The sequence below is a fragment of the Dasypus novemcinctus genome, chromosome 12 (assembly GCF_030445035.2).
Source record: "Dasypus novemcinctus isolate mDasNov1 chromosome 12, mDasNov1.1.hap2, whole genome shotgun sequence".
NCBI lineage: Eukaryota > Metazoa > Chordata > Mammalia > Cingulata > Dasypodidae > Dasypus > Dasypus novemcinctus.
This window is the reverse complement of record NC_080684.1, coordinates 93194221-93196507: the sequence shown is the minus strand read 5'-3', so window position 1 is coordinate 93196507 and position 2287 is coordinate 93194221. Positions and strand designations below refer to the sequence as shown.

General features: G+C 35.2%; 1 non-coding gene across 1 annotated transcript; it reads right to left on the bottom strand.

Annotated features, from left to right (window-relative positions):
- Positions 1-1218: 1218 nt before the first annotated feature.
- LOC111760368 (U6 spliceosomal RNA) lies at positions 1219-1325 on the bottom strand. The gene has a single exon (XR_002794072.2). It is a non-coding gene; the product is annotated as a U6 spliceosomal RNA (small nuclear RNA).
- Between the last annotated feature and the right edge of the window lie 962 nt (positions 1326-2287).

Sequence of the window (2287 nt, the reverse complement as noted above, 5' to 3'; positions counted from 1 at the left end):
TAAATCACTAAACAAAGTATTACAGATTTTAACAATGAAAAAATAATGGAGAAAAATCAACAAACTCTTGGGGAGGAAAAGAATATGATTTCCAGAACTGATATTAAAATATTCAAATAACCGGATGTCAGCAAAGAATCAAAAGACTTGAAGAGAAACAGGAAAAGAAGATCCGTTAAAAGGAACAAAATAAAGTGACAGATACCAACCCTAGTAGTCCAGATATTGGAATTACTAGTTCAAGATATCAACTGTCCTGAAATGTTCAGAGAGTTAAAAGAAAACAGGACAAAGAACTAAAGGAAATCAGCAAAGCAATATATGAACACTATGAGAATTTCAATAAAGAGATAGAAATTATAAAAGTGGAAAACATATGGATCTAAAACATTTCAAAGATTGGAGTTAAAAATTCACTAGAACTGAGGGGTTCTTAATGTTGGAGTTTTGATGTTGGAGTTTGATACTGAAGTCTTAAGCTGGAGGCCCAGGAAGTAAGCACACAAAGGAGAGAAGCAAGCCCCGGGAAGAGAGTAACCCTGAACCCAGAGAGAAGCAAGACCCTGGAAGGGTGGAACCCAGGAAGCCTGAACCCTTGCAGACGTCGGCAGCCATCTTGCTCCAACATGTGAAAATAGACTTTGGTGAGGGAAGTAAGTTATGCTTTATGGCCTGGTATCTGTAAGCTCCTGTCCCAAATAAATATCTTTTATAAAAATAAACAAACACACAAAAAATTCACTAGAACTTAGCTCCTATATAGCTTTGTCCCCCATTTTTGCAGTTATCACAAATTTTTCTATCTTTATACATTGTGTGCCCTTCAGTATTGATGTTTAATTATTGTTTTATGAAGTTATCTTTTAAGTCAAATAGGAAAAAAATATGAGTTACAAATATTAAATACACTAGTACTCATTTACATTTACCTATGTAGCATCTTTATAAATGTTCTTTATTGTTTGTTTCAATTTGAGTTACTGTCTAGTGTGCTTTCATTTCAGCATGAAGGACTCTCTCTAGCAATTCTCAAGGGGTCGTTTTGTTAGCTAAAACTCTCTCAGGCTTTGTTTTTCTGAGAATCTCTTAAATTCTCCTCAATTTTTTAAAGATCATTTTGCCAGGCATAGGTATCTTACTTGACAGATTTTAATTTTTGCTTTAATTTCAGCACTTTAAATATGTCACCTTACTGCCTTCTGGCACTCATGGGTTCTGAAAAATTTAGAATGCTTTGGTAATTTGCATGTCATCATTGTGCAGAGGCCATGCTATTCTCTTCTCTCTTATTCCAATTTTAGTAAAAGTACTGCTAAAGTGAGCACAGGACTTGTATATTTTGTTTTACACTTTGATCAATGACATAGTTAATTTCCCAGCCTTTTATCTGCCTGCCAAATAGCAAACTCTTGCTAATACTGTCAAATAATGGATGATTCCAGTACTAATCCCTAAAGAATGAAATGTAAAATAATACTATGGTGAAATACTAGCACAGATGTGGGTGATCAAATAACACTTAAATATGGTGACCCTTCAGAGTGCTTGAGCTATCTGATGAAACTTGATTATATCATCCTTGAGTGATCAGGGGTCTCTTCAACCAGCAGTTCTTATCTATAGCTAGGCACAAACACCTGAATGTTGTTTTCATTACTCTGTTATTTGTTTCGTTGTTGTTAATCCAACTAGCCTCCCGAATTGTTTCATGCATACTCATATTTGGATTGGACTATTCTTTATATCCAAAAGCTTGAATATAAATCTCCTGAATCCTTGTAAGAATTAAGAGAATAAGAAAGTGTTCTCATCCCAGAGAGACTGTTTCAGGAAGCAGGAGTTATACACCAAGGATGCTCATAGGTTTTAGATTATCGGCAAAAGATCAGACCAGGGACAACAGTGAGACTGAGTTGATATGCACATCCACAGTTACTTGTCCAAGCCTCCTTAAAGCCCCAGTCACTCAAGTTCAAGCACACATTGGTAAACCCATGCTTTTAAAGATATACTGCCATTTGATTAGAAGAGATTACAAAGATGAATATGAAATGTTTCCTAATCAATAGGCTTGCACTCTAAGAAGAATGAAAAGAAACTATTGTATAGAAAAATATTATAAACAGTTGCTGTTTACATGGATAAATAACCTGGGTATTGTCCATTTTCCCTGTAGATTCACCTCCACTCTTCTCTACTCTGCATTATTCCGCAAAAGGTTGATTTTTATAAGCTGTGTCACCAAGGCTCCCTTTTATTTGACTTTCAGTTGGACTAAACAAGTGGG